Consider the following 12,562-nt stretch of genomic DNA (forward strand, 5'->3'; position numbering starts at 1 on the left):
CTGCGCTTGTTCTCATCATGGCAGAAGAGATTTCATCACCATAGGTAACCCCCAACACAATGTATTTTTCAAGCTGTTTACATCCCATTTGTTAATGTCCCATTGTACAGAGCAAGTTACATAGCCCAGCTCAGATTCAAGTTACCAAAAAAATTAACTCCATCTCTTGATGGGAGAAGCTGCAATACATTGAAATCATGCCACCCCCCAATTTATCACCATGTGTATTTGTAGGGTAAGGAGGATAGTGACGTGATGGTGGAGATTTTCAAGAGAAATGCTATAGACATGCCAACTAACATTGACAATGTAAGTGAAGTGAATTTCTTATAATTATCTTGAACCTCCCCCTTGGCCTTTACAACCACGAAGATGATGGTATGTAAAGTTAGAGAGCTATGATGGGATGGTACAATGCATGTTAGTAAGTAGTTAGGCCCTCCCAGTGTGCCTCAGATGATTGCAAGAAGTTAGCCATTTCCCACCCTCTGCATATTTCTGGTGTAAACATTGACCCAGGTTTTGTTTTAGAAGCCTTGGCAGCTTCTGAAAACCAAATGTTTCACTGGAAAATGTTGTGCAAACCATATCCTGCTATTAGTCATAAACATATCTTTTCCAAGTATGGGTTCTCTAGAACAATATGTCCTAATGCTCTTTGGGTCAAAATTAACAACAAAAGATTAGAATTATTGCTTTTAATTGCCCATTAATGGATATGTGAGTCTAGAATGTGCCAGCAATTTGCCCTCTTAGAATTTTTGTTTTGGGTAATTTTTTTTTTAATTAAAGAAGGATAGAAACAATAGCATCACTGTATAATGGCTAAACGCACAGAGAGAGTTGAGGGTTCAAATCCCGACTTTCCCACTCACTGTGACCTTGAACAAGGTACTTAACCTGTCTGTTCCTCAGTTTCTTTGCCTTTCAAATGGGGATGTAAAGCAGTATCTACCCCTAATAACACTTACAAGGACTAAGTGAGTTCATAATTCTGACGTTCTGCCCCCTGCTTTGGATAGAACCAATGAGACCCAATCTGAAGCATTGTTAGAGATGTCAGTGTGTTATGGGAGTTTATTTCTGTCCCTAGTCATCAAACAAGCCGTCACCTTTTTCCCTGCTGATTAATAGCAGCAGCAGCAGCAGCTCAGGTAGTGAAACAATACTCAATTTATTTGTGAACTGCTGTCTGCCGTATAAGGCTGGGGGAAGGGGTAAACAGTATGAATATTGTGGTTTAGAGAAGGTCAGAGGATTTCAACCGTCTATGCTTTCTCAGTTTCCTCTTTCCATTAGTCATGCTTTTAAATAAAGTCAAGTATTGATAAAGTGTTATGAAAATCACGGCCTGTATCTATGCATCCACACATGTAAGCCAGCCTTGGTTTTCTTGAACTATCCATCAGAAACCAGTGACATTCAAAAGAATAAGTAGCTGACATTTTAAAAGATAAGTATCTGATATAATTATTCAGAGGTATTATAAAATAAGTCAATCCTCTATTTCTTATTTTTTTATTAAAAAAACTGAATTTATTGGGGAGACATTGGTTAACAAAATCATACAGGTTTTATTTATTTATTTTATTTTTTAATTTTTGTAAAAATTTTTATTGTTATTCAATTACACTTATATGCCTTTTCTCCCCATCCCTCCACCCCAGGTTTTAAGTGTACAACTCAACAAAATATCATCTGAACACTGCATCATGAGATCATTGCCTGAAGTCAAGTCTCTTTCTGTCCCCATTTACCCCACTTTGTCCACTTCCACCTCTCCCCACCACCCTTTCCCTCTGGCTATCATGATACTGATTTTTTTTTTTTTTTGCTTAATCCCTTCACCTTTTTTCACTCAGCCTCCCAACTACCCACCTCTGACAGCTGTCAGTTTATTCTATGTATCTAGCCTTCTGTTTCTATTTTGTTTGTTAAATTATTTTGTTCATTAGATTCCACATACAAGTGAGATCATACAGTAGATGCCTTTCTCTGACTGGCTTATTTCACTTTGCATAATGTTCTTCATGCCCATCCATGCAGTCACAAAAGGTAAAATTTTCGTCTTCTTCTTTTTTTTAGATTTTATTTATTTACTTTTAGAAAGAGGGGAGGGAGGGAGAAAGAGAGGGAGAGAACCAGCAATGTGCAAGAGCTACATGGATTGGTTGCCTCTCACACTCCTCCAACCAGGGACCTGGCCTGCAACCCAGGCATGTGCCCCGACTGGGAATCAAACCAGCAACTTGTTGGTTCACAGGCTGGCACTCAATCCACTGAGCCACACCAGCCAGGGCAGATTCTTTCATTTTATGGCCAAGTATTATTCCATTCTGTAAATGTACCATAGCTTTTTTATTCACTAATCTACTGATGGGCACTTGGGCTATTTCCAGATCTTGGCTATTGTAAATAATGTTGCAGTGAACACAGGGGTGCATATATTGTTTTGAATTAGTGTTTCATACTTCCTATTCTTTAAATGACTATACAGAGGAATGAGCAAATCCCTTGGCGCCAGCACTGGATACTTAATTAAATCACACAGGCTTTATTTTTATGTTATTAAATAATCTGTCTGCCCCCCTCTCAGTGCCCATCTCAACCATCATCTCTACTCATTGTTCCTCCAGCTCACACAAATAGTTGAATGAGATAATGAACAATATCCTCCATATTACTAACCACACAAAACACTTTTTCAGGAAACAATTATTCCCTGAACTCAGAGTCTACAGTCATTTTTGAAGTGTGGGCAGAGTTGAAGGTGGATTTAACCTAAAAAAATAGATCAGAAAACAATCTCAGAAAAGGGGTCCATTTTAACTGATCTATCATCACCAATATTCTAAGGATGGCAAAAACTCAGAGAAGTAAGGTTTTATGGGGTTTGGGTTTTTTCTGTTTTTTTGTTTTTGTATTGAATGAGTATTATCATTTGCAACCTCTCTGTCAACCTTGTTCATCTGGTTCTGCCCCTATCCTCCCACTCCAACACCCCCCAGAAAGGGGTTTTCCTTTTGCTTTGTTTCTTCATTGACCACATTTTAAGATTTTTATTTATTTACCTTCAGAGAAAGAAGCAGGGAGGAAGAAAGAGAAGGAGAGCCCTGTGCGATTCCCTCCTGCTCGTCTGTTCTGCGGAACAGAAGTTGTGTATCTCCCTCCACCTTCTCTCTCACCTAAGTGCTACCACCCCATGGAAGATTCCATGGACATGGATATGAGCCCTCTGAGGCCCCAGAACTACCTTTTCTGTTGTGAACTCAAAGCCGACAAAAATTATTTTAAGGTGGATAATGATGAAAATGAGCACCTATTATCTTTACGAACAGTCAGTTTAGGGGATGGTGCAAAGGATGGGCTGCACATTGTTGAAGCAGAGGCAATGAATTACGAAGGCAGTCCGATTAAAGTAACACTGGCAACTTTGAAAATGTCCGTACAGCCAAGGGTTTCCCTTGGTGGCTTTGAAATAACACCACCTGTGGTCTCGCAGTTGAAGTGTGGTTCAGGGCCCGTGCATATTAGCAGACAGCACTTAGTAGTGGTGGAGGAAGACGCAGAGTCAGAAGACGAAGACGAGGAGGATGTGAAAACTCCTAAGTATGTCTGGGAAATGTTCCGTCCCTGGAAGCGGAAGCAAGTTTCCACAGAAAAAAGTAAAACTTGATGCTGATGAAGATGATGAAAATGACGATGAGCACAATGATGATGATGAAGATGATGATGATGATGATTTTGAGGATGAGGACGCTGAAGAAAAAGCTCCAGTAAAGATATCTATATGAGATACTCCAGCCAAAAATGCACAGAAATCAAACCAGAATGGGAAAGACTCAAAACCATCAACACCAAGATCAAAAGGTTAAGAATCCTTCAAAAAACAGGAAAAAAACTCCTAAAACACTTAAAGGACCTAGTTCTGTAGAAGACATTAAAGCAAAAACTCAAGCAAGTATAGAAAAAGGTGGTTCACTTCCCAAAGTGGAAGCCAAGTTCATCACGTATGTGAAGAATTGCTTCTGGATGACTGACCAGGAGGCTATTCAAGATCTGTAGCAGTGGAGGAAGTCTCTTTAAGAAAATAGTTTAAACAGTTTGTTAAAATTTTCCATCTTGTTTCATTTCTGTTACAGTTGATATCTGGCTGTCCTTTTTATAATGGAGAGTGAGACTTTCCCTACCATGTCTGATAAATGTTGTCCAGGTTCCATTGCCAAGAATGTGTAGTCCAAAATGCTTGTTTAGTTTTTAAAGATGGAACTCCACCCTTTGCTTGGTTTTAAGTATGTATGGAATGTTATGATAGGACATAGTAGTAGTGGTGGTCAGACAGATGGAAATGGTCGGGAGACAGAAATACACATGTGAAATAAACTCAGTATTCTAATAAAGTAAAAAAAAAAAGAAAGAGAAGGAGAGAAACATTGGTATGTGAGAGATACATTGATCAGCTGCCTCTCTCATGCCCCCAACTGGGGATGTGGCCAGCAACCTAGGCATGTGCCATGACTGGGAATTGAATGGGTGATCCCTTGGTTTACAGGCCAGCATTCAATCCACTGAATCACACCAGCCAGGGCTTGATCACATTTTACAAAAACAAATTTTAAGAAAAAACTAAGTCTATCCTTTTTTAAAATTTCAAATAGTTTAAATAACAGTGAATATGTATTGGTTTTTAGAAGTATCTTTTTAAATGGGACTTGCTTCCAGGTTCTATGAGGTTTCATTAAATCTTCAGATCATTGAGCTCTGGCCACATGAATTGATTAGAAAAGATGAATTATATTGGAGGAGAAAGGAAAGACCAGCTCTGGGTTGGATTCATGGGGTTGAGACAGTCTGAAGAAACAAGCTGGGGGGAAATAGTGAGATTTGGACATCTTGTGTTTACTGGCAAGAATGCTGTGTCCTTCCACATTTACATTGACCTGAGGGTCCCAGTTACTAGTGTAGCAACACAGACTGTGCCAAGCTCAGTCACATAAAACAACAACCATTTTATTATTATCATTACAGACCCTGTGGGTCAGGAATTTAGAAAGGGCACTGTAAAGATATCTTGTTTCTGCTCCACAATGCCTAGGGCCTCATTTGGAAGACTGAAAGAGCAAGGAGTGACTTGACAACTTGGGGTTGACATGATCTGAAGTTGCTTACTCACAGGTCTGACAGAGCTTGCTGGCTGTCGGCTGGAACACCAACACATGGCCTCTTCACCACTCTGCTTGGGCTTCTCACAGCAAGGTGGCTGGGTTCAAACAGTGAGTATCCCAAGAGAACCTGGAGAAAGGGGCCACAAGCCAAGAAATGCAAGCAGCTCCTTCAAGCTGATTAAGGCCAAGGAAACAGATTCTTCCCTAGAGCTTTCAGAAAGAATACAATCCTGCTGACCCATTTCAAGTTGCTGACATCCAAAACTATAAAAAATATAAATTTCTGTTGTTTCAAGCCACTGAGTTTGTGGTAATTTGTTACAGCAGTAACAAGAAACTAATACAAACAACTTATTTTTGTTGTTGTTGCTTCAGAAAATACATAAGGCTTTCAGTGAAAGCTGGTTGGAGAAGGATTTACAAATATTTATGGATTCTAATTGGATCAATGTGACAGGAGTTTAAATAAAGCCTGGACAGTGACTTCCAAAACAATACGTAAAACTATGGAGAAGCTACCGGTCAGGATGGCGGCACGGGTAAACATGGTATTTGTAACTTCCCATAACCACATCAAAATTACAACTAAACTACAGAACAACTACCATTCAGAAAGGCCTTAAATATAGCTGAATGGAAGTCCTACAACTAGGGATTTAAAGAAGAAACCACACGAGACTGGTAGGAGGGGCAAAGCCACACAGAACAGGCTGGTCCCACACCTACCTGTGGCAGATAAAAATCTAAAGGGATATCTTGGCTGCAGAGGCTCCCCGCTGAGGAGCAAGGGGTCCTAGCTCCAAACCAGGCCCCCTAGCCAATCCCAGGATTTCAGTGCTTGGAATAGAAGTCCCCATAACTTCTAGATATAAAAACCAGCAGGGATTGTGGCTGAGGGAGACAGAAGGCTTCTGGAGTCCCAGGCAGTCCCTCTTCAGGGGCCCTCACATAGACTTACTTGGGTATTCCCTCTGAGCTCAGATTTACTCCCTCTGAGGGGAAGCAGCTCAAAAAGCACCAGAGGCAGGAAGGAGCTAAATGGTCTGGCATTAGGGTGAGAGCTGGGGGTGGGGCAGCTTTCTCCCAGACAGAAGTGTTGGTAGAGGCCATTGTTTCTTTCCTGAGACACCCCTGCCCCCCGCTCCCGCCAACCCCAACACACACACATGCAAAGCCAGCAGGCAGGTACTATATATGAATCTCCATCAACATGGCTAATATTGTTAACTCCACCTTGGTGATTCCCTGAGACCTTGCCCCGCCCAATTTGTAGCCCCTCCCAAGCTGTTTCCAGTGGCTTTTCCATGCAAATGGCCTGTCTTGACTCATGCTTTAGCCTTTCCTAAAATCTCTCAAGCAAGCAGCATCTGGCCTCACTACATCCTCTAAGTGGCCCTAGGCCCAGCACTAGCAACAGTCAGCTTTGGTTCCCAGATTGGCCTCATCTTGGAACCTCAAAGCCCAGCACAAGTATCAGCTATCTGCAGATCACTTTGTAACTCATCATGCGTAGTCTCTTGCAGAACACAGGTGGTGGCTGATTTTGGCCTGTACCTCCCAGGAGTTCTCAGAGCCAGTGCACCCAGTGGGCAACTTCAGACCATGTTGAAGCCCCACCAGTCACTTCCACTAGCTACACACTCAAGGGGTGGACTCAGCAGGCACCAGAGACCTGCTGAAGTAAGTACTGCTTTAGGGGTGAGTCCCTGCACAGCTGATTCTCTATGGTAGTTGGTGGTTGAAGCCAGTCCTTGCAGCTGATTGTCTTGCAGTAAATCTCTCCTACTGATTTGTCAGCAGGAATCAAGGCTCAACAACAAGAGAGTGTACACAGCCCACACGCGGGGCAGGGAGGCTGTGCCACTGAACCCTACAGAACATTCACTACACAAGGCCACTCTACCAAGACCTGGAGACATAGCAATTCTACCTAATCCACAGAAACAAACATAGGCACACAGCCAAAATGAGGAGACAAAGAAATATATCCCAAATGAAAGAACAGAATAAAACTCCAGAAAAACAAGTAAACAAAATGTAGTCAAGCCATCTACCAGATGGAGAGTTCAAAACACTGGTTATAAGAATGCTCCATAAACTTAGAGGAAGAGTAGATGAACTTAAAGAGAATTTCAACAGCATAAAAAAGGACATGGAAACTATAAAAATGAACAAGTCAGAAATGAAGGATACACTAACTGAAATGAAAAACACATTACAGGGAATCAACAATAGAGTAGATGAAACCAAGAATCAAAACAGCAATTTGGAATATAAGGAAGAACAACAAGAATAAAAAAAATGAGGATAAGTGTAAAGAGCCTTTGGGGACAATTTCAAGCATGACAACATTCACATGATGAGGGTGCTGGGCAGGGAAGAGAGAGACCCAGACATTGAAAGCATATTTGAAAAAATAATGACAGAAAACTTCCTTAACTTAGTGAAGGAAATAGACATACAAGTCCAATAAGCACAGAGAGTCCCAAACAAGATGAACCCAAAGAGGCCAACACCAAAACACATCATAATTAAAATGCAGAAGGTTAAAGACAAGGAGAGAATTTTTAAAAGCAGCAAGAGAATAACAGTTAGTTACGTGCAAGGGAGCTCCCATAAGACTGTTGGCTGATTTCTCAAAAGAAACTTTGCAGGCCAGAAGAGATAGGCAAGAAATATTCAAATTGATGAAAAAGCAAGGACCTCAGATCAAGATTACTCTACCCAGCAAAGTTACCATTTAGAATCAAAAGGCATATAAAGAGCTTCCCATACAAGGTGGTGGGGTTGACTAGGGGATTTAAGACAGACTGGGGGAGAGATGGGTCATACCTATGTGACGGGAAATGTAGAAATAATTTTTCTGGTGTTCTTTCAGCTCCCTTCACTTGAGGTGAATTTCTGGGGAAGAGAGACTGTGATCATTGATGCACTTAGGGTAGTTATAACGTCCACTTTACAGATCTAATCTGTATGTGTTAGAAAGATTTTGACTTATTTCTTGAATACTTCTTTTCTTTTCATCATTTTTTAAAATTGATTTCATAGAGAGAGAGAAAGGGTGGAGAGAGAGAGTGGGAGAGAGAGAAACATCAATTTGTGGTTCCACTTATTTATGCATTCATTGGTTGATTTTTGTATGTGCCCTGACCAGAGATTGAACCTGCAACCTCAGCCTATCAGAATGATGCTCTAACTAAACTACCAACCAGGGCCAGCCAGGGCTGGTCAGGGCTCTTTCATCACTGTTTACAAGCTTGTAATTTGCAGATTTTCTTATGGGGTTTGTTTCATTTTTAAAAGGAAAGGAAGGGATCAACTGCCCTATTGTATTGTATATATTGTATATAAAAGTGTATTTAAAAAGAAAAAAGCTAAAGGAGCTCATCACCATCAAACCAGTATTACATGAAATGTTAAAATGTCTTCTTTAAGAAGAAGAAGAAAAAAAAGTATATGAACAACAAAATGACAATAAACACATATCTATCAACAATTGAATCTAAACAACAAAGTAAACAAAAAAAGCAGAACAAAAATACACTCATAGATACAGAGAACATTTTGACAGTTGTCAGATGTGATGGGGTTGGGAGAATGGATGAAAAAAGTGAAGGGACTAAGGAGTACACATTGGTTGTTACAGAATAGTCACGGGGATGTAAAGTACAGCATAGGGAATATAGTCAATATTATTCCAATAACTATACACAGTGTTAGATGAGTACAAGATTTATCAGGATGATCATTTAGTAACTTACACAATGTCTAATCACTAGGTTATACACATGAAGCTGATATAATATTGTATGTCAGCTGAAATTGAAAAATAAAAAATGATCTAAATAAAACTTTTTTTAAATAAGGAAAGAAACTATGGAAAGAACAACATCTGAGGTCACTGTTCTAAAGTCAAATGTCCTTCTGCTTAGGATCTAACTACTCACATGGAGTATAACACAAACATATTGCATTTGAGAGTTGAACTGTTTAAGTTCGTTATGATAGGCTTGGATCATATTTATGTCAATCAAAATATGCTTAATATTTGTCCAGGATTTATTGACATTTCTGACCCCAGGCTGTATGAAATAGTGATGAATGCCACATGTCGCTAGATTATTCAAATCTCATGTGTAATACTGTTGGGCATGCCTAAATGCTGTAATTACTTATAACTAAAAAAATGGAATAGTTTATTTTCTCATATCTGCATTAGTGTTTGTAAATAACAATTCTCTTGAGAAATGTCTGAATCAAGTCTTCATTTACCCCTTCAGATTGACTTCCTGCCCTTCTGCTCTGTGCCCTAGGAGGCTGAGCTGATGTGGCTTTTTCAATAGGTTCCAGAAGCTTCCTGGCCTTCTGGCTTGAGAGTGTGGCAGAGAGCCCCAGCAGGTGAACGAAGGGAGTAATAAAAGTGAAGTGGGATCTATGTCCTTCCAGCTTCTTCCCAAATAAGCTAGTACTTGAATCCTTGATTCAGGGTCTGCTTCTGGGAGAATCCAAGCATGGTATTTGTGAACTGCTACCATCTTCAGGTTGGTCCTCCAGTCTTGCTGGTATTAGCCATAGCTGCCTGGACCCAAGCTGCACCCATCAGATTCTCTTTCTCTGGAATCTTGTATTGGGGCAGAGAAGATGTTGACCAGGGTGGTCATAGTATATCAGTTGTGTAGAAGAAGCACAGAAAGCCAATCTGCAGGATGGGGAGGGAGGGTAGGGACTGAGGCAGGGGATACACATACATAGGCAGAGGGAAGGAGGATGGGCCAGAGAATCGGAAAAGAAAGATGACTTCCCATTCCAGGCTCCCTCCCTTCCTAAAGCCCTCCTACATCCAGCTCCTGGTCTGCGAGTTATGTCAATATAGGTATAATATAAGTATACATTCTCCCTTATTTATAGAGCTAACTCAAGTAAGTTCTCTTTTTATATATTTTTATTGTATATTTTTCCATTACCATTTATCCCCCTTATACCCACCTCCCCCCATAATTACCCCACTGTTGTCCATGTCCATGAGTCCTTTTCCTTTTTGCTTGATCCCTCTACTGCCTAACCCAACCATCCTGCTCTCCATCTATGAGTTTGTCTCTATTTTTCTTGTTAGTTTAGTTTGCTCACTAGATTCCACACATGAGTGAAATCATATGGTATTTGTTTTTCTCCGGCTTATTTCACTTAGCATAATGTTCTCTCAAGTAACTTCTATAACATACTATTAAAGAGTCAATTAATCCAGAAAGCATTATAAAATTACACTCACACTCTCAGTGAACCAGAAAGTTCCGTGCCACTACACTCCCTGTGAGAATTTCCTCCTCACAGTCCTGAAAACACCGTGGTGACTAATTTCCCCACAGGTGAATGAGCAAGTCTTCAACTGCCCTCCGGTATTCAGAAAACCTGGCTGAAGACTTGGCTGCCACACAGATCAATGTGTTTGTGGTCCAAGATAACCTGAAATGGAACAATTTATTCCCTAATTACTCTAGCTGTTGTAGTGCAAGCTCACCAAGCTGCCCCAGATTGGCAGCAGGAGGGAGTCGGAAGAAGTCAAATATGCATGAGCAGGAACAGACTGTGACACCAATTCTGCAAGCTCCACAACTCCTACTTGCTGCCTGCCAGCATTCTGAATTCTCATATTCCCTGTCTCTGCTGTTGGGCCACCCTAATGTGTGGGTGGTCATAGGCAGCTTCTCATGTGATGCTGTTACTGGGGAGCAGCAGTACCCTGACCAAAAGCATCCCCTTTCTACCAGCCTGTTTTAATTCATAAAATTCTCATTATAGAGTTGTGCTTTTGGTTAAGACATAATTTCCAGAATGTCACTGCTAAAGCACAGATGTACTACAAAAGTACAGAAAAAAGACTGGAAACATAGTCATTACTGATTGGCTTCTCCTATTGTTCTGTGTCTGAACAAGCCCCCCAGGCGGTTCTGATATAGACTAATGTTTGAGAACCACTAAATGAAGGAATGAAGGAACCTCTCATTATGATGCGAGGCAAATGCTCTGAAGAAAAAGAACTCTACCAATGCTATTCAAAGGCTAGTTTTGCCCACTATTGTTAGCACCAGAATCATGAGACACCTTGTTAGAAATACACATTCCTGGGTCCCACCTAGACCTACTGAATCATGGGGAGGAATTAAGGGCCAGATCAAGAAACCATCAGAGTCCATTCTAAGTAATTAAAACTTCCCTTGATAGGAAATTGAGGATCTCTGAATGACTCAAAGTTAGACAATAAACAGAATTAGGTCAGAGAAAAGATTAGATTATAGAAATTATATTTTAACAAAAAGCATAACTCAATAATGAGAATTTTAAATTGAAGTAGGCTGTAGAAGGAGGATCCTTTTCATCAGGGTACTGCCGCTCCCCAATAACAAAGGCAGCAGGAATAGAATGAAGGAAGTGCAGGTGAGAAAACCTCAGGAGAAACGGTGTATAGGATGTGATGACTGATTGGATTAGAGAGTAAATGTGTGTCAGAAATTCTTTTGACTGAAGTAACCAAAAAAATCACAATTTAGAATGGCTTAAAAAAAGGACTTATTTTTTTCTTTGATAACAAGAAATCTAGACTGAAACAACTGCTACCTTTGTTTGGTTCAGTGATTCAACAATATCAGGGTTGGTGTTTCTGTGATTCTCTTGGCCTTTACTTAAAATTTGTTACCTCATGCTCACAGGTTAGCTGCTGTCTATCCAGACATCTTGTCAGTGTTCATGGCAGAAGGAAAAAACAAGAAAGACAGGGCCTGTTCCTTTTAATAAGAAATCAGAAGACTTTTCAAGACAACTCATAGACTTCTACTTATTGGCTAGAACTGTGTTGCATGACTACTTATAAAGTAGTGTGAGAAAGTGTTTGTCACCAACATCTCCATAGTAGAAAAAGAGGTTGGGAATTGGTATGAAGCCCTCCAACTTACAGTATCTGCAAGGGAGGAAGGAGCAGACTAGAATGATTCTGGCTTGAGTGTGGAGGTGACACTGGCACCATTCCCTAAGATAGGAAGGAAATGAGAAGAAATGAGTATGGAAAGGAAAGAACATTGGGGTAGATTGTCTGCTTGCAATAATACCATCCATTGTTGTATATATGACTCTTTGCTGTGTGATTCTGCTGTTCCTACCATCAAGAAATAGAATTTATTTCTCCACCCTTTGAATTGGACTTGGCTGTGTAATTTCCTTTGGTCAATGAGACATTAGCAAAAATGACCTAAGCAGAGCCCTGAAACACACTTGCACACTGAGGCTTGCTCTTGTTTGGCCACAGTTGGAACACTGAGACAATGATATGCGTAAGTCTGGCGAGCTATATAAAGGAGAATGGTAGTGCCCCAGCCAAGAGCCAGCACCACCCATCAGATATG

General features: G+C 40.5%; 1 pseudogene; it reads left to right on the forward strand.

Annotated features, from left to right (window-relative positions):
- The first annotated feature begins 3,202 nt into the window (after positions 1–3,202).
- On the forward strand, positions 3,203–4,382 carry LOC112304190 (nucleophosmin pseudogene; annotated as a pseudogene).
- The last annotated feature ends 8,180 nt before the right edge of the window (positions 4,383–12,562 follow it).

The sequence above is a fragment of the Desmodus rotundus genome, chromosome 6, assembly GCF_022682495.2.
Source record: "Desmodus rotundus isolate HL8 chromosome 6, HLdesRot8A.1, whole genome shotgun sequence".
NCBI classification, from domain to species: domain Eukaryota; kingdom Metazoa; phylum Chordata; class Mammalia; order Chiroptera; family Phyllostomidae; genus Desmodus; species Desmodus rotundus.